The following is a 19,188-nucleotide window of genomic DNA, read 5'->3' on the forward strand; positions in this document are numbered from 1 at the left end:
TCTTGCTCTAGAGTTCACCTTGTTCCTGTAGCTGACTCTTCCCATGTTTTCTCTTCATTTATTCCGGCCCAGGGATCTGAGTCAGCTACTTCACAAAGAGACACCCCCAGCCATACACAGCCAAAAAAAGGCCTCAACCTCACAATTTATCCACCTTTGCACTTGGGTCATAAGCCAAAATCTGACACTTGTTAGAATATAAGAAAGGATGACTTGTGTGGACCAGGCAGGCACACAAAAACAGTGCAGGCAATGGATAATGGGTCAATCACAATTTCACTTTTTTTGTTGGGACCCTGAGCAAGATGAGGCTGATTTTGCAAGGTTACCCCTGTCTTGTCCTAACCACAGTCTGAAAGCAGGGTTTGCCAGAGGCAGGGTGGACCTACCAATCCATAAATCCCTCCAGACCATTTGGGGGGATTTATAAGTGGAACTATGAAGAGCAGCGAGGAAGCTGGGGCGGAAAAGTTTCCTAAAAGAAATTGCAGTTCTCCACCCACCTGTGGTGCAGATAAGATGGGTAAATGCTTCCAGGGAAGATGAATATAATTGATGACAAAAGCATCCATTGCAGATTACAACCCCTCCAGTGTTACAATTCAGTCCTTTTTCCTTGGGCAGATTAAATGTGACCCTAGCAAAATTAATTCACATTTCCTGAGCCTGGGTTCTAAATGGTATTTTTTTCTGGTTGCCAGGCCAATTTTTTTGGATCTAAGAATGTTTTAATAAAATACCTATTTAACTGAAACAAATAAAACATCTTCACTACACTGCAAGAGGCAAGCCCAATATTTTGCAGCACTTCCTTTTTAGCACTACTCATCACCTCAGTAGTGCTGTTTCTCCCAGAGCCCTGTAGAATGCTGTAATATGCAGCAGAGTAACCCTGGTGTTCAATTCATATAGTTCATTTTTTTCTTTAAACACAATGCTGACTATATTTTAAAGTGACTGACTGAAGGAGCTTCAAGTTTAGTCAGTTTTCTGACAGGTTGCAAAGTCAGCAGCACTGGCAAGAAAATCATTTTTATTTGTCCTTGGAGATGTGTTTTACCCAGCAAGGTTAAAGAGAAGGACAAAAATGAACAGAAAAACAGATGAAGAACTACAGAAAACCAGAGGCTGTTTTTCAGCATCTCGGATGTGGTAATGAGCCTGCACTCTTTTCCCAGCTAACAGTGACTTTTCCTGGTTTTTCCCTTTTATTTCTAATTTCTTCTGGAAGTTTTTGCTTCCTGGCATGCATTTCTCTGTGGCATCAGTGGTTTCTAGCATAGTTAAAAGATTGCATATTCTATTTTACTTTCTTTGCCGTGGTCAGCTCCTTTTCATCTTGTAAGATCCTGTAACAACTATACAAAACTCTTCATACAGTAACTCCCAACTGAAATGCAGCTGCCTCTGCAGTGGAACACAGAAATATGTACAATTGAAATGCAGAGTGCAGGATGTAAAGGATACCAGATATGTCTGGAATGCCTGGGAATTTGTACTTTCTTCCCTCTGCTTTCATTACTCCCATTTATTGGTAGGATTTCTTTTCTCCCAAACCCACACTCACTTGCTTCCTCTCCACTACCCTTCTTCCTCTTGAAGAGCAGACATTGGGTCAAACCTTTGAATGATAGGTTTGGGTTTTTGCTTTCTTGCAGGAAATATTTCATCAAAATTGGAACTTTTCCATGGGAACAAAATTTTTTTTTAATGAAATTTTGTTTCAGCCGCTGTTGAGGTCCTATTTGGACTCTGCTGAGTAGATACAGATGAAGAATGTTTGTTTCATAAGAATCATCATGACTGATACCACATGAGGAAGTTTAAAAGGAAGGACAATTTTTTAATAATGAATAATTTCACATCAGTGAAGGCCGAAAGACTAGCATCTCACTTTGCAAATTATTTCTAAAATAATTTGTTTTGTATTGAAGATAAACTGAAGCACTAGAGATTTCATCTGCAAGTAATGTTACATTTTCAAAAGGCCTAAGACTGCTGAAGCAGTTAATTTTGTGTATCTATCTGAGTTTTGTTTGTCTGGATGTCTTACAAAGTTGTCCAGGTTTCAGCAAATTGATTTTGTGTGCACTTGTGCAAAGCCTGCTGTGTACCAAGTTTAGTGTGACCTGGCTTAAACCAGTAATAGCTAAATTAGGTGCACTTGCCATAGGAAAAGACATTGTTCTTTGTCTTGTTCTTTTGTGCTGCGAGAGGCAGCTCCTGCAGCCCCCCATAAGCTGCACCTCAAGAATCAAACTGGATCGCCCACAGCAGAGGTTGGCTGCTCTCAGCAGAGTCTTATGTCTCTCATCCTTCCACAGGGTGTGTTTATCGAGTTCAGCTCCCAACTCAGAACCATAAATACTCCAAAGTTTGCTATTTGGACCAAAACTACTTCCCTCTGCATCTCCTCTGGGCACTGCTCTTGCCTGAACTCTGCAGTTTCCTCTCTGCTCCAGGTCACCATATCACATCTTCCTTCCTTCCTTCCCTTCACGGCTCTGTAGCAGTGCTCAGTTTTGGGTTTGCTTTTTTGCCCTGCAGTTGTGCTGTCTTAGTGATGAACGCTGCTGGAAGCTGCTGCAGAGCAAGTTTGGATCCATATGCTTCAGCTCAGTAGCTGAGCCAGTTGTAAGAAAGCACGATCCCCCTGCAGTTACAGTGCATCCACAGCTCCAGCACTGCAGAGCAAAGAACATCCATCATGCTGTCTTCTGCTGTTCCAGGTGCTAAGAAGAAAGGCCAATGTAGCTGGCATGTATCAGCCCAGGAGGTGATTCACAGTCCTGCCTACTTCCTTTGCTTCTGCCTTCTCACCATTTTGCCCCTTACTTTTTAGTGAGGAGAAGAGATTGTTGCAGGGCTCTCTCATCAGAAGAAGAGGGTAATTTTTTGGATAATTTGGCTCTGAAGCAAAGGCCTAATTCTCCGTCTTTATTCTTGCCAATTCTCTCCTTCTTGTACACAATACTTAGATTTAAAAAAAATAGACAGAATCCTGCACCCCTTATCTCTGGATTCAGACTCAGCTGGTTTCTCTACTTTTCATTAGAGATGTTAAATTTGATAAAAATCAAGAACTCTCCAGAAGCCACGCTTGAAGCAAGCAGCATTTTAGGCTAATAAAATCAGGAGATAGCTTTCCCTTGATTTCAGAGGACAGCAGTGGCACAGCAGATTCTAGCTCAAGGATCTTTTGCTCAGTCTCCCTCCACAGTCCCCAGTCAGGCAGTGGGGATTCAGACACAGGAACCTGGCCAGACGACATAACCACATCCCCTGGCTCTGGCTGCACAGGGAGCACTTTATAGCACTAGGCAGAACTGAGCTTCACACCTGGGTGGATGCTGCTTCTCTGCAGCCCCACACAGCTCTGTGCCTTTGCAGTAACAGGCCTGGCCATTCAAACACCATCTGGGACTGGCCAGACAGATCTGACTGCAGGACAGTGGCAAGGGCAGCATCACCAGATGTCAGTTCTCAGCCTCCCAAGCATCTGTAAAACGTGCAGAACTAAGCTCTGGGTTCCTAGCCTTGTCACCAGAGGCTCTCGCTACCCCCATCACTGGGCAGCAGCCTCCTGCCAAGTCCAGCTGGTCCCCTTGCCACAATAGCAGCCAAAGGCCAGCCAGAGAAGATTGCACAACCAGGCCTTGATCTGTATTTTCCACTGCTCAGCCAGAAAACCCCTCCTTTTTTCCAGCACAGCTGTTTTCCATCTCTGCTCAGGAAACATGCCCTGTTTTTGATTCCTGGTCTTGCTTTATGAAGCAATCATGGGCAGGCTGTCTGGGTGGAATGGGTCACGAAGTGGTGGATAACTCTGGATTCTGAACGCCAACACAGAACAAAGGGGAGCTTTGCCAAGGCTCAGGTGAGCCTGGGGTCAGCACACAGACAGGCTACTGACGTAAGCACAAACGTAAGGTTTCTTTCTCTGCACTGGTGTGGGGTGTTTGAAATCCCCCCCCTCTTTTCCTCTCCTGCCTGCTTGCCACAGCCTTTTCCTGGTTAGACCCATATTTCAGTAACAACACTGGGTGTATGGGTGATAGTGTCTCTGTTTGCTACATCTTACACTAAACTCCTAGACCACGGTGGCTGCTGTTTGTAAGCTGCCAGCCCTGCAGAGCTTGGTTAATGAGCTGGCAGTTTGTCCCCTTCCAGGCATTTTGGGTGACAGTACCAAAACACGCAGCTGCAGCTCGGTAATGGCAGCCCTGCTGTTAAAGACACTTCAGCCCACGGCACACACAGAGGGCGGCGGGGTGGCAGACAGTGGCTGGAAACCCAGGATGAAGTGCAGACCCGGATGTGGCCCACTCAGGAACACCAGCAGCCAGAAACAGCCTGGCACTGCACTTCTTGGCTCTCTCCCCAAAACACTGGAAATTAGCCAGCTCCCTGGCCATATCGACCTCAAAATTAGCTAGCTTCCTCAAGGGTTAAGGCATTAATGTTAACACCATCTATATTAACTAAAAATTATATGTGTGCAAAAACATCTGAGTTACAGCTGTTACAGGAGTCCTACCTTGCCTTCTCTGAGTCCTTCACATGTGAAGTGTGGTCCTGTAGAGCAAAGGCCTATAAAGTGTCTTTATGTTGGAAGGGGTGGAAGGGGAAGTTACAATGGACTTACTTGGAGCTCACACAGAGGTGCCTCAGAAGAGGCTTTGTGATCACCAAGGGCAGAACAAATGATGGAGGAGGCTGATAACTTCTTCTTTTTTTATTTTTTCCATGTAGGGTTGAGCTAACAACCAGTTGGGTACTATCATCAAACTGCCTATCTGTGCCTCTAGGTAGAGGAAACACAGAAAAACACAAGGGAAGCAGAGTTGTGCTTCCATTTCTTTTATAAATTTACAATGATCAGTTCCTGGCCACTCTAACTGGTTTAAGAGTGTCCACACAAAGGTCTTAGTGCCATAAGAGGAAGGATTCAAAAATCATAGAATTGAATCCTTGCTGCCATCACGTGAGCCACAGCCTGCAGGAGCAGCAGCAGCTGACAAGAGCAGCAACTTGGGAATCTTTCACTACAGCTACTTCTTTGCTTTTCCATGGGAGTCTTTGTCCCAGGACTGGGGGTGCAGTGGGAACTGGAGGAGGGAAAGGACAGCAGCAGGCCTGAAGATCTCCAGCAGTGCATTGCAGACCTACCAGCTGGCTCCTCCAGTCTCAGGACTCACACCAGACTATGCAGAAGCAGTTTAGGATGTGGACAAACACTGCAGCCCTTGGTGTAAGCTCTGCCCTAGCCTGGTGCATGGCCTTGCTCACAGCAGGCAGGTGTGTATCTGTCAGGGCCTGTCACAAACTCACAGTGCACTCTCCCCTCCTGACAAGGGGTGTGAGGTTCCTCCTGCTCTTTGCTGTACATGTGTACACACAATACAGTCTGTGAGCGTCTTGTCCTGCCTCCTGCCTTTGAAAGCAAAGGTCAGAGGGATCTCCATTGTTTTAAAGAGCATTTAGGTTACACTTCTGAGCTCCTTACAAGATGGGTACCTTTCAAAGCTGACCACTGTGAATCTTTCTACATAAAGAGGCATCCTGACTCCCCTTGGCTCAGCTGGAGTGCCCAGCTGCTCTCATGCCCTGTTGCCCTGCACAGTACTGTTCCACACACTGGCACACTGCACAAGTCCTCTGACTGCAAAGCCCAGACCAGCTCCTTGTTCATGGCAGAACAGCAATACAGGTAAAACAACAATTTCCAGATAAAAAGGTAGCCCAATAGTAGCTCATGCAGTCTGTGGGTCACATCATCCCAGCAGCATGGCCCTTTCACACCCCTAGGAACCAGTGAAGCAACATTCTTGAGCAACAAAGGGAGGCATGACACAGTGGCACATAAAATGAACTTGTTAAACTTCTTCCACTGCCATATTCTTCCTGCTGGGCTCTGATTTAACCTTATCTCCAATGCTAGTACCTTGTCTTTACCTTCATTCCCATTCATTTTTACAGTGTCATTTTCTTTTGCATGAAGCACAATTAAAGAAGCTTAGGGAAAAGAAAGACTTGCTTCATTTTGATGCCAAAGCTAAATGTTTTTCTTTTTTTCTGTTTTCAGTTTTTCTAATCTAAACAAGAGATGACATACCTTTTGAAAAGCAGCTTTTCTGAGATGGCTTGTGCCCTGACAACATATTCAACTGGAAGTTCCAGTGCCCCAGTGCAGCTGTAGAAAACCAGTCTGTAGATGTTTTTACTGCCCTTGGGTAGCTAGAAGAAGGGCTGGATTCCATGCTATGTGGCTTCAGTCTTCCCTAGAAATGGCAATACATGAAATCATCAGCATCTTGAACAGCCTTCCTCGACATCTTACTGAGATATTCAGAAAGCTGATGCTTTGACAACCTGATCTCAAATCATACACTATAGCAGTAAAGGTAAGAGCAAACTTCATACTGCAAAAAGTACAAAGCAAAGCACAAAGTTTCTCCAAGCCTTCTGAACAAACAGACATATTTCTAAAAGTTTCTGTAGTAGCTGGTTCTCCCTGCCTCATTAAGCCTGGAGAAAGGACGTAATAAAGTGCATTTGTTTTATATGAAGCAAAGCAAGGCACTCTCAACTGCTGGAGAGCACTAAGTTCTTCAGACAGCCTTGAGGTGCTTGAAGGGAGGATCTGTGAACACACACAAAAATATTTGTGAGCAAACTATGAAGCCTGTTACAAAACCAGAGAGGTTTAAGTTGTGCTGCCCTTCAAAGAAGGCCTTTTCTGAGTAAAATTAAGTCGCATCCCATCTGAACCATGGCTGCCTGTGTCACTTTAAGCTGATGGAATCAAACACGGGAGTGAAACCATGTAGTGGGAGGGAGCCTTTGATCATTCATTTAGCCTATTGTTCTTTGGTACCTGCTAGAGCCAAAGCACTCCATCAGGCAGCAGCCAAGGGGATGGCTGTTTTAGAAGTGTGCATAGCAATAAGGAGAGTTAGCAAAGCTATGTCAGGTAGCTCTAGTCCTTATCCAACTGAGTTCTGGAAATCTGCAAAGATGGAGCTTTCATACACTTGCTGGCCTACCTGCTCCAGTGTTTAACCCACTCCACTGTGAAGTCCTTTTCTGTAGATTGAGGAGTTTGTCTAAAATGCCACCATTACATTTTTCTCCCTGACATGATGTGTGGAGGCTCCAGGCCATCAGGAAAATCTCGCAGTCACAGCACTACAAAGGGAGTCTGCAATGCAATTATGCATGGGCATACAGGCTGCAGGGGCCCAGGGGTCTGCAGATGACAAAAGGCAGGGGAACTGGCTGGGCCCTGCCTTTGTCTCTCAAGGCAGCCTGTGCCCAGTGTGCTGCCAACCATGTTTGCCGTGCACATTAGATAATGGCCTGAAAGAGCCTTCCCCCTAGAGGTGTCCTGTTCTCTGCTGCTATGCAGGTAGCCACCTCCTCCTCTCCCTTAGCTCTGTCAGCCTGGGACTGTGAACAAACCCTACGCAAGAGCTGCAAGGAGCAGCCATCCTCTTGTTCAGGTCTCCAGCTCCTTACGGGGTAGCTTTGTGCAGTGCTGAGGGCAAAAGTAGGACACAGATGCTGAGCAGCAGGCATGGTATGGCACAGAGTGACAGAGGGCCTGAAAGCAGAAATGCTGAAAGCAAGGGCTGCCCCTCTTTGTCTCTTGGGCAAACTGAGTCTTAATGACTTCATGTGCTTTTACAATTTAAGGGACCAGGAAATCCATACTTAGAAAGTGGCAATAGGAAGAATTCAGCTAATGCCATCATATCTGCATCCACTCTGCCTTCAAGAGTTCAGGGGGCCTTGCTTTCCTCTGACAAAAGGGTTAGGGACTGGACTTGTATTAAGTTTATTCTCCTGGCTTTGAAAGGCTTAGTTATAGTAGGGCTGAGAGCCAAATGCAACTCTGTCTTGAGCTGTTCCTTCTCCTCCCCCACTAAAGAATGATCTTTAAGCTTTGGACCCTCATCTCCACCCAAAATGACTACCCTGATTTATTTTATGCTGTTTTGTTGTTTCCTTTTAAATCACTCCTAAGCTAAGCTTTTGTTTGCCAAGTTTTCAGCCCGGAGCAAATTTTTGCAGTCGAATTATAACCTCCCCTGCTTCCATTTGAAAAAGAGGTGTTTTTCTGGATATGCTGCTGTCCCACCCATTACTCACCTCGCTGCTGGGAGGCAGGGGAGATGGCAATCTTTTTAAATACCAGCATCTGAAAGCTCAGTGTCACAGGCACGGGCACACATCTGGTTAAAGCATTTCCTTCATATCTTGGCTCCAAACCCTTGGCTGAGACATCTCATGGCAGTAGATATGTCCAGGGAGCTGAGGGGGAGGGAACAAAGGACACAGAGTGGTTAGGTTTCTCAGAAAGGGAATGGCTGTGGGCTGGAATATAAAGAGATGCCAGGAGCAAAGAGTCTGCTCTCTCAGCAGGGTTTGGCTCTCCAGGGCAGTGTGAGGCTCACCCACACTTGAGAAGGCGCCTCTAAAGCAGAGGCTGCAGAAAGCAGGGGACTGCTGAGACCAGTGCCTTCCTCTGAAGGAGCAAATGAGAGGTGGGCTGAAAAGGTGCTATCACCTGGAGGCTGCAGGAGACTTGGAAACTGCTTTTCCTCAGGGATTTTGGTTTCACATCTTAGAACTCAGTGAAAGCCTAAAAATCCCTGCTCAGCTGCTAGTAAATTCCCAAAGCTGATTTTGAAGGCAGAAAGGTTCTGGAGAAGATGTTTTAAAGAAAGAAACTTCATTTCCCCAACTGCCTACTTTGCCAGTGGGATCTATTCCCTCTTGCTTACTCAGAGCATGCCTAAAAATGTTATCTGTGGTCTGGGATAGGGTGTGGGAGGGTGCAAGTAGCAAGGGAATAAGACATATTTGGTAGGGAATTCCCTATGGATGTGTCAGATCAGGATTTAAAGCCTTTTGCTGGATTACAAAGGTTTCCTGTACAGGAATTCATACTCAAATTATTCTGCATTATGACATTTTATTATTTTTATCAGCTTATTTCCCCTCCTTCCACAAGATCAGTTAGCAAGCAATGGTTGTCTCATTCCAGGGACATTGCTTGCCTTTCCACCACACTCCCTCTCCTGAGGAATTGCTGTGTTAGGAGGCACTGTAGAGTGCACTGACATTTTTACACATGTTGATGTTGGCAGCAAGGCATATGATTGCAGGGCACTGGTCTTCCAGACAGGCTATTGACAAGGGAGAAGAACAACCACGAACGGAATAACAACAAAAAGGCCAATTCTGGTATTGAGCTTCCCTGCAAAGGGCAGGGCTGGACCAGGACTAACTCTGAACTTTGTGACATCATCAAATGTGAAAAGCCATAAAAGATGCATCTTGAAAAGCCATAAAAGGTGCATCTTATCTTCTGAGACGGTCCAAGGGTAAGAAAACCACAAGGTAAAATGAATTTCTCTTGCTTTTTTTAGAGTTAGAAACTAGAGTGGGGGACATTAAGAGGAACCTCTTCCTGCAGGCAAGCTCTCTGCTGTACATGAACTCCCACTGTTTAGGGAGTCACAGAAGCTGAGGACAGAAAGAGGCTTTCTGCTCTATCCATCTGCTGGCCCCAAGGCAGGTCAGCTCAGTCTGCCATCTTTGACCGAAATTTTTATACTGTGTTTTAAATATTTCCTTCATAGACTCCATAGCCATCTTTGCACTTTATTAGATTTACTGCTATAAAGGTTTTTTTTTCTGAAAGCGTTGCTGTAAATAAAACCCTTGAAATTTTGTCCTATATGCCTTGGACATGGAGAACAAATTATACCCATTCTCCTTGTATTATCTGTATTGTCTCTCCAGCCCTTTACTACTCCAGGATGTTATCACATTTCTCCTTCATTCTTCTTGTTTAAGAGCCTCGGGCTCTCTCAGCTCTCCCCTTCTAAACCTCCCAGATGCTCTTCTCATACCTTCAGGCAAATGCAAGCTTGCTGTGTGAGAGAGAATGGCACAGCCCCATACTTTGGGGCAGGGGCTGAAGTGTAGCTACATGCAAAATTGCCTGAAATAACTGAGGCAGCTTAAACACTTCTCTCCAGAGACTTTGCTGCAGTACTACCGTTCACTCCTTTTGCCTGCTGAGATTATCAATTAGTCTGCAAGCTATGTTTCACATAAAAAACCCACCAAAATATGGAAAGCTGCTTTCAACTATAGTATTTCCAGGGACCTGTGAGAACTTCCAAAGCTAGTTTTACCTCCCAAGTCAGCTTATCCCAACTACCCTCTAACATGTATTTTGCTTACAGGATCACAGAATTGCTGAGATTCGAGGCAGCCCTTGATCACGACAGGCTCTACTGCAGCATGTTGAGAACAGTCCAGTTGGATTTTGGATTGTCTCTGAGGATGGAGACTCCACAGCCTTTCTGGCAACCAATTCCTATGCTCAAACACCCTTACAGTAGAAATCACTACGAGTCTGCCTCTGTCCTCTTTATTCCTCCCATCAACTATTTATACACATCAGCTAATCATATTCAACTCCAACAATCTTTTTATCTCCTCCCCATGTCTTCTTCCCTGCTCTGGTCAGCCAAGCAGATTCCAGTCTTAGAGAGCTGCCAGGAAAACACACAGCAAACAACCACTCAGGTGTGTCCAAGAATTTGCTCCTGTTCTGATCATATCTTCATGGCCAAACCTTGCTGTAATTCCCAGTAACGAAGAAGCAAGGATGCAGGCAGCAGAGCTATTAAAGGCAGCATCAGAAAAGAGGGATGTAGAACCGCTCTACTCATTTTCTGTATCACAATCCTGACACCCATTTAAAAAGACATCCTCTCCACCCACCATTTCTAGAAGCCTGCAGGATGATAAATACTTAAAAGCCCATGAGTAAGGAATCTTGTGATGCCTGTCTGAATCTGCAGGCAGTTTGAGAAGTGTGACTAGCTGACATCTCAACAGAAGATAACTAAGAACCACAGTTCTGGGAAGGGTGGGAAAGGGTAAGAGGGCAGCAGCCCGGTATCTTTCCCAAAACACTGTATTCCTTACCCAGCCTCCAAACTACTATCCCAGTTTTCCCAGGGAAGGAGTATGGTAGGGATAAGAATGAAAAAAACCTCTGCTCCTCCCTCCCCTCTCAGCTGTGTGCCGAGAGCCCAAAAATTGCGCTGCTTTGGCCTTGCCAGATTTTCAAGGGAACAATGATGTGGGTCTCTGCCATTATGCCTTTACATTTAAAGCCTGCAACCCTTCAAAGATGTAGGCATTTGCCTGGCTTACAGTGCTCACATCAAGATGATACAAGTGAGCAAAGCAGGGCTGGGACATGCATCCCTTGCAAGGGTTGTTGGGGAGCAGAAGATAACCACAAACCTCTCCCTCCCCACAAGGTGAAAAGCTTTACAAAACATGGACACTCTGGACTTCCCCCTTGTCTAAAGCCTTATTTTTTCCCTGGAATATTTATCTTTCCTACATTTCCCCTCAGTAATAATCTAATCAAGTAGAATTCTTCTGGTATTAATCAGATGAGCAGGGGAACACTTTGTGGTTAATATTATCAATTGAGGATGTCAGGAAGGCTTTGACAGGATTACCCTTGGAATTTGCCATTTATTAACTAGGCCATTAGCTAAAATGGCATGGCTGGGGTGGGGCTGGTTTTGCTTTGCACATGGGAGATGTCCTGGTTGAGGGTGGGGAAGCTGAGGGTGGTGGAGTTCTGTCTCCATCTGATTCAGAGATCTCAAACAGCTGCCCTGGCAGCCCTGAGATATCTTTCTCCATCTGTGTGCCTTTCTTTGATTTCATAATCTCTTCCCATTATTGGGAAACCATCACAAATCAAGCTGGAGACTGAGCTAGGAGAGCTTGCACCACCACGCGTAGGCTTGTGGTCCTGACCTGGAGGAGGGAATGAAACCCCGCTGTTACAGGCAGTTCTGCTGTGGGAGGCCAGAGAAAAATGCTCCAAGCCCAGGGCACCAGGAAGAGAAGCTAGGTTTAGAAACAGAGGCATATTGGAATTGCAGAAGCAGCTGGAATACAAAGCAGGCACACACAAAAAGTTTAGGCAAGCGAGGAAAAACTGAAGGATTTGTAAAAAATCTATTTTCTCTCCTTGAAATTTATCGCTGCTCTTTGCCCAAAGCAGACAGATGGATACCCATGGTCAGGTAATGGAAGAATACAGGCAAACACTAAAGAAGCAGCAGTTTTAAAAATACAGCTGCAACATTCTTTCCCTCCAAGCAGGCTTCTATCCCAGATTCCAGAGGTTCTAGGCATTATTTGCTGTATGCTCCAGGCAACTTTACATGAGCTATTGCTGGAGAGAACTTTCACAAACTTCAGTCTCAAAGATCACCGCACCAGAACAGACAGAGCCACCCAGCACTAGAAGTCAGTGGGCCATGATGCAAAAGGCCAAAGGGTGAAGAAAACTCCCCTAATATATATCACAGGTTATGTATTTATTCATTCCTCATTCAGACAGGAGCAGGGAAATAAAATAAGACCCCTATTCAGGACCTTTTTTCTTGGTAGTACACCTCGGAAAAGACAGCAGGGACTGCCTGTGACTGCTATCCCACATGATGGCAGAAAAGGGGTCTCTAATCCTCAGAGGCAATTGGAACACAAAGCTCCAGAGCACAGGTTCTGGGAAGAGGACAACAGGGACTTCTCTGGACAGACATGAGTCAGAACCTGAGAAGTGTGAGTAGCCCAGACACCGGCCAGGTTTGAAACTGGCCTCTAAATAGCATTTCCTGCTACCCTTTCTAGAGACAAAACCTGTGGCTGGATGGGAGCAGCTCAGTGGTGTGGCCCAGCAGGGCAATTTTTAGATTCCTATAAACCCCAGAGTCACAAAGGCACTGATTTAGAGCTCGCAGCAGCTCTCAGAGGTTGTACCTGTCACTGCACCCAGACACTCCACAGCATTTGTGTGTCATGACTCGGTGGAGGAACCGGACTCAGCAAGGAGCAGAACTGGGCCCCCACAGGCCATTTACACATTGTTATTTTGCACAGAGATTTGAATACAGAAAGGCAAAAAGCAGTATTTGGTTCTAAATTCTGTCCCTCCTGATCAGCCAAAGAAAGAATTAGCACTAGAATCCAAATTGCTGCAGGAACAGAAGCATATCCAATCCATGCAGTCAGCTCTGGTCTGATGCACACAGAGAACATATTTGTGTAATTCCATCCACTCCCCCTTGAAATGCACCAATCATGCATAGAAAGGCCTGAAAAAGGAGGGTCTTGAAATCGCTGTACAATTTGTAATTTATAAATTCCCTAGATCACAAAACAAGATCTTGAGCTAGCTTTTACCATTGATTCGGCACAAATAGAATTAACTGAAAATTCAGCAGCTAGTCCTTAACTTCGCACATTGCCTATGGAAAAACCTATCAACTTATGTCTCAAAGTGCAGGTGTAAAATTCCTGCTTCTCAATTTGTTACAGCAATTACTCTGATGAGGGAACATCCCAGAAAAGGAATTTCTTCACCAAGTACTTTGCAAAAGTCTGGCTCTGAACCCAAATTCCCTATACCAAAGTAATCTCCTTCACCTTACTTCACTTAAATCTTCATTTAGAAAGAAGGTTATGGGTTCTTCTTGAGGCAGTTTGCTCCAAAAAGGTCCACCCAAAAGATAAACAAAATGCCAAAAAAATGTCAACAAAAAATAGAGACTGAACCTAGCAAAAGTACTGCTGATATTCAGGAGCAGAAACCACATGCTTCTTGCCTGAACAATTTCCAAACCATAAATGATGTTTAATGTGGAAAAAGTCATAAATGTACAAAAGTTACTTCTAAAACCAAAAACACAGAATTTCTTACTTATGGCTTTGATGAATGAAGTGTTTTGTATTCTGGCGTCATGCTTGGCACTCTCAAGAACCTTTCTGCTAGCTGGAAATTAATGGCACTGCATGTTGGCATGTCCCCTGGCCTTGCAGCAGACTGGAGAGCGCCCTTCAGGATCCCAACACAGGCTGTCTCTGTTGACTGCTCAGCAAGGTGGAACATGTTCTCCTTGCACAGATGTGTATCAGAAGAAAGGGTTAAATAATACTAAAAAGACTTTCAGTGGTGCTGTGCATTATGTTCTTTTGTGTTGTCGGCTCCTACCTGTCTTTCAGCTACTGTCCAATTCAGGAAGAAACAATGTGTGAATAAATCACGTGCAAACCAGAAGCGGCTCACACAAAGCAAAGCAGATTAAGGTATTTCAAAGGACACAGGAGTTAAGGAAACAGTGCTTTAGCCTCCTGTCTGTTACTGTTGATTTGCAGGCATTTCCAAGTGTGTTCCAAAACTATATTTAAAATTAAGCCTTTAAAGTAAACAGTTTCCACCGGGTGCCAAGATTGCTTTAATGCCAGAACAGAAAGCTCTGTCTGACACATGCATCATTTTCCAAGCCGGAAATATAACAAAGCATTTAATACAACAGACATCATTTGATAGTCTCAACTTAGACGCCCACTTGGCAGTGGCAGTAACCAGTCTTCCATCAACTGCATCCAAAAATGATGCTTGCTTAACTTGTTATCATGCAAAACATTAATGGGAGTATCTTCCTTTTTTGAAGTCCCTTGGAAATGGAGACACAGGCTGAAACTGCCTGGTACACAACCGTGCAGAACATCTGAGAACCGCCCTTCCGAGGTGGAAGCAGACAGAAAAACAGCGGGAAGCAGAGCTTCCCAGCCTTTTCTGTACTGAGTCACATCATGTACACAGTGCCAGGGCATCCCTGTGGGGCCATGGGGAGCACAGGGAACCAGAGCCAGTAACTATCTTACAGAAGTGACAGGCTGGAAGAAGTCAGCAAGCCTGGAGCTACCTGGGCAGCTTTCTGAGGGCAGCTGGTGGCTGGTCAGCACACACTGTTCTGAGAGCTATCTGCTTTCTTTTTTCCCTACCACTGGTTACTTTTTGCATTATGCAATCCCAAACTTTTGCACTTTTTCTCTTCCTGGTTCAGTGAGTGGCATGGGTTCTTCACTTCTTCAACTAGTATGAAAGAGAGCTATTTTAAGTCCTTCACTTCCAAAAATGCACATATTTTTGGTTATAAACACATGTGTGACACCAGATCCTCAGGATAAACAACACTTGATTCATAGTTCTCCTAGGCTTAAGTAGTCTGTTGAAACAAAATCATAGCTGAAAATACGTGAAAATATGAAAAAAACCCTGAAACAAACAAACAAACAAATCACTGTATAATTTGTTTAAAGACACTTGGTGATGATCTGTAGCCTTGCCTCTACACAGAGAAAAGGCACATTACCTACCAAGGGATCTCTGTGAGCAGGTCCTGGTAGTTGTTTTCCAACAACCAGTGACTCAGTTTTCCTTTTCTCCTCCTGCACCTCACTGGCTTAAACAGGCTGTCAGTGGCTCAAGGCCAAGTCCAGCCCTCTCTCTGACAGCACACTTCAGTTTTGCTGTTCCAGCACTTCTTGTGGGACAGGTGCCCAGTAAGTGCTTTAGAAACCAGTGTTTACTATTCATGAGAGGAAGAATTTCAGGAAAAATACTATCATAACATCCATGACAGGAGTTTTTTATAACCCTCTTGTTGAAGTCATGTGCTTTTGACATGGCAGCCTTCTGAAATGAATCTCTTTTGGGGTCCAATCCATTCTAGGTTTTCAATTTTCTGTGTGCCTGGAGTGAACATTCCCTCAGGTCTGGTAGCATCCAGATCCATGGCAATCCCTGGGAAGCAGTGACTAACATGCTCCTTAAAAACAAGTCACTAGTTCTAAAGTCTGTCAGAGGAAATACATTCCTGAACTCACTGTAGCACACCTGACCTTTCCTTAAAGCTGCAACTGAAAAGACGCAAATTCTCTTGGAGATTCTTAATTCCTGAACAGGCAACAAAGTTGAGTTGTCCCTCCTAACAGCTCATTAAGTTCTCTCTTTTTCGCTGTCAGTGTATTTTGCTATTTGACTTCTAAAAAGTTCTCAACACAAGCAACTTCTACATCACCTTAGAGCTGGTGCAGCTGGGTCAGAGTCTGTACACACAGTGACATGTCATGCACTGGATGCAGAGGGAATTAGCTTGAGTTCCACGGGACTGATGAGGCCTTTTTCAGCATTTTCAGTTTTGTTTTACTTTCTTGCTCGTTATTGAATGCTGCTCCTGCTTCTTATCCAATTGCAGCATGCCTGTGTCTTTAGTGCTTCTGTACAGCCCCCAGCAATCCAGATGTTTCTCCCATGCTCCAACCTGATGCTTGCTGGAAATGATCTTTTCTGGTTTTCCTATGCTTTTCCCAAAAGACTGAGGCACTTTTTCCTCTGCTTTTTCTCAGCTATCATATGTGTTTTCCTCACACCTTTTCAAAATTTGCCACCAAAACAGTCCAATGTGCAACACAGCAACAATCTTTGAGCAGTTATTCCTGAAGCTGCTATGGAAACACAAGAATTGCTGGAAAAGAGTCTCCTGGCAACTCATGGCTCCTCACCTGCAGCCTGGGGCACACCACCTGAAGCTGCTCTCATAATGCCTTGTCTCCTATCCCATTAGGGCAGAAGGTAAATTGCAATTCTTTATTCCTCAGCACAGATCACAGAAGTATCCTGAATAAATTCCCTTTTCTTTTTAATATGAAAATTTTATTTGGAGACTGCTTCCAAACTTGGTTCAAAAATGCTTTGGAACGAAGAATACAGGAGTATACATTATTCAAATGGATAAAGATCCTCACCACTGTAATGCTGCACCTCCTTTCTTTAAAAGCTGCAGTTAACCACTGAATGTTCACACTTTTTTTGCCCTAGTTGGACAACTCCATGATCAAAACTACACTCATTAAACATGTACCAAGAGATCACAAAAAGACCTCCCTTATTTTCAGTGAATTAAACACATTGTTAAATGAAGTGCTAAGATTGAGTCTGAGTTATCAAATGCAGAAGCTCCCAGCTTCAAACACATAGATCAAGGCATAAAAGCTATTGGTACAGCTTTGAGTCAATGGAAACCCTGGCATTATTTCTACCAGCATTGGTGAGAGCACAGACAGGTTAGACTACCATAGACATTCCTGAACCCCAAATTTCTTAAAAGAAGGAAATGGTCCTTGGACCAGGCCTGAAGCTTTCCAGTGAAGAGACACAAAAGTCTGTCCTGCTGCCACACAGACTTTGTTTGGTGACTAAGTATGCCTGAGTATCTTGTTAACATGCCCTACAATCTTGAAAGCTGACCCTTTGCAATAAGAAGTGTGACAAAGAAACAAGCTCTTGAATGGGGGGAAAAGGCTGTATGCCCCAAGCACTGTAACCCGAATAAGGGCCTTTCTGAAGGAACAAAGCTGCTGTACACAGGTGTCTGCTCCTTGAGTCACTGGGTAAAGTGAAGGCCAGCAACACTGTTGGGAATTGGACAGCACAGGGGTTTGAGGCTGAGGCTGGTCTGCTTTGCCTCTCGATGTCACAACAGTTCCTGAAAATTTCAGAGTTCCAGGAGAGCTGCCTGACTTCCTCTGAGCCGCTGCCTCCAAGCTGCATTTGCAACACTGGCGGCCTGTGTATTTCAGGAATGCAAAAAACTGGCACAGTGAGGTCTATGATTCAGCCAAGATGATGTGTTGGGACATGACTGAAGTTAATTAAAAGGAGCTTAAGACAGACAGACAAAAAAAGAGTTTGCAAGACTTCTTAAAGAGCCAATTAATTATTATTTGTGGCTGCACACGCCAGCTGGGCCACAACATGGAATCTCCCCAACCCTTACCACTCACCTCAGAGTCCTCATACAATGCCAAAGAAAACCCATATGCAGGTCAGCCTTTGGGAGCTCTGGGCCAAACTCCTTCCACTAGAGCTGAGTAGAACTTTACATGCATCAGAACAGTCTTGTTTACACCCACAGACGCTTGGTCTAAACAGTGGACACAGAGCAAGAAATTAAGGATGTCTTAGTTGACACATAAAAAAGCACAGGCTCTGCAGAGCAGGATGACCCAGTGACAATTGTCTTTGTAAGCACAAACTGGGAAAGGAAGGACTGGCTCCACCTGGAGTCAGGGTTGGGGAAGAAAGAATAAATGTGAATAATTTCAGCCCCTCTACTGCACGATAATGATCATTTTCACTGCTGCATAAGGCACCCACACTTAAAGAAGCATAATTTCCCTGAACACCCTTCCAGACTAGTTTCCTATAATAAATTCATTGGCTCCTTAGCAATTCCCTAAGACATTAAATTCCTTTAAACTCTCAAAGACTAAATTCCGAGTCCCAAGTCTATGGACCTGAACACTTTTTTACTTCCCTGAGGACAGCAAAGCAATGCTCACATGTGTGAAAACCTCCTTGCTTTCAATTCTTCTGTACATTGAGCCAGCACTGTCCCAGAGGCACAACTGAGCAAAGACAGGAGTGGGCCTTGCCCAGCCTTGGGAACTCGGAGCCACATCACTGCACAAGGACAGAGCAGTCACAGCACCCACAGGCTGAGCAGGCTGCCTGACACATCCTTACCAAAACCTGCGTTTTCCCTGCTCAAGAGGACAGACCCCGCCGAGGTGTGTCAGTAGCTGACACGCGTGTTTAACAGGGCTGAGGGTGAGTGCGGTTTGCAGGGCCGTGCTGTGGCTGGCACGGCCGGGCTGCCCCCGCGGCGGGCCCGGGAGCCTCCCAGCGCTGCAGGCCCCACACCTGCTCGCACAGCCCGGCCTGCACGTACACCTTGGCAGCCCCTGTGGCATTTGCCGGGATGGGGGTGGGAAGACCACGGTGTCATTTACACACAGGTTGAGCAAACCAGGTGCAATCAGTTTGGGTTTGGCTGAAGAATCCTCCACCCTTCTCGAGCTATTTAACCCCTGCAGTGCCAAACCTTTATGCACGCCCAGGGCAATGACAGCATTCGTCTGCAGAGGAGGCATCTGTAGATCAGTCATCATTCTCAAATTGCCAAGGGCAACACAGGAGGGATGGGTCATATTAAGAGAAAGATAGCCAGCCCTCCAGCTATTGTACTCTTAAAGTTATTTTAATCAAAGTAATAAATATACACAGTAAATATAAACCCAGCTGTCATCTGAAAATTGTTTCATTGTCCTGTCACCTGGCCTTGGACAAGCTAAAATGATGCATGACAACCTTTTGAAGAGCACGGCACAGGGATCAGTGTGTTGCAGATGCAATAGGCAAGAAGGTGGCAAACAGACTGCGGG

The sequence above is a fragment of the Prinia subflava genome, chromosome 19 (assembly GCF_021018805.1).
Source record: "Prinia subflava isolate CZ2003 ecotype Zambia chromosome 19, Cam_Psub_1.2, whole genome shotgun sequence".
Taxonomy (NCBI): domain Eukaryota; kingdom Metazoa; phylum Chordata; class Aves; order Passeriformes; family Cisticolidae; genus Prinia; species Prinia subflava.